The following is a 1,223-nucleotide window of genomic DNA, read 5'->3' as shown; positions in this document are numbered from 1 at the left end:
CAGAACTTTTCCTATAGTGTACTAACGATCTGGTATAATTGCTCACGTGTCATTTACTGACTCTTTCTCTCTGCTGTAATAACATACACACACATGTATCACTCACATACACACTTTTCTTTGTACGACGGCCTGTCTTTGATTATGTTCTTATATGTCGCATTCACACTCTCACACAGACATACATCTTTAACGCTACAATAAATATATCTGTTATTCATCTAATACGGTTGTGGTCTTTCATTACTGGTCATCTATGTTATCGTCGCATAACATATTCTATATATCATCCATTGATATATATATTTGTATGTTTGACCGTGTGACACGTTTAAATAAAAGGAGTCCTCTGTTTGTCCATTCGTCACCATTACTCCTTTATGAGTTCGCACGGTCGTCCCTAACAGTTTTGTTCCCAAGCAACAAAAATTTGTATCAAAAAAGTTGTGAGGTCAAATATCAGGAAAAAAAATATAAGTAAGGGAAAAAAGGAAAATGTTATGAGTGTTTGTTTCTCAAATTTGAGGGTGATAATATAGTTTTATACATTTTTATGAATATAATTCTATAAGGGGACTTTTGATATATGTCACTGGCATCATTGAGGTAAGGAAAAATTATTAATTGACACATTTGACGTTATTAATTAGTGTAATTGCATAGCCTGGAAAAAACATGGATTACATGGAAAAATGTGAGCAAGAGAAATGATTTTCTTAAGATTATAAACCTGGAAAATTACAGGACAAGTTATTATACTTGGAAAAGTTCAGGACAACTTATTACGTCTGGTAGAGTACAGAACAAGAAAAGTTTTACTAAAATATTGCATCTAAGGATAAAATTTGAATGTTAAAAGTTATTTGATTTTAATTTACAAAGTAACATTATAATTAAAAAAGGTACCATCATTTTGTTAAAATATTGACACACTAGAATACTTAAAAAATGAGAGCCAGAAGTACCAATATAGCTGAAGTTTTATGCAAGGTAGAATAGTATATATGGTAGGCAAATTCATTATGTAAAAAATAGTAATTGGGTCAAGACTGAAAATGTGAAGACTTGGCAATAATTTTACTGTGAATTTGTTGTTATAGGTAGATTTTACTGTAATATATAAATAATTTTTGTATTATTCTGTTTATTATACTATCTAATTATGTACTACTATTATTTTTTATAACCTATTTACAAATTTATAATTATTAATTTATAATTTA

The sequence above is a fragment of the Octopus bimaculoides genome, chromosome 7 (genome assembly GCF_001194135.2).
Source record: "Octopus bimaculoides isolate UCB-OBI-ISO-001 chromosome 7, ASM119413v2, whole genome shotgun sequence".
NCBI lineage: Eukaryota > Metazoa > Mollusca > Cephalopoda > Octopoda > Octopodidae > Octopus > Octopus bimaculoides.
This window is presented reverse-complemented; position numbering follows the sequence as displayed.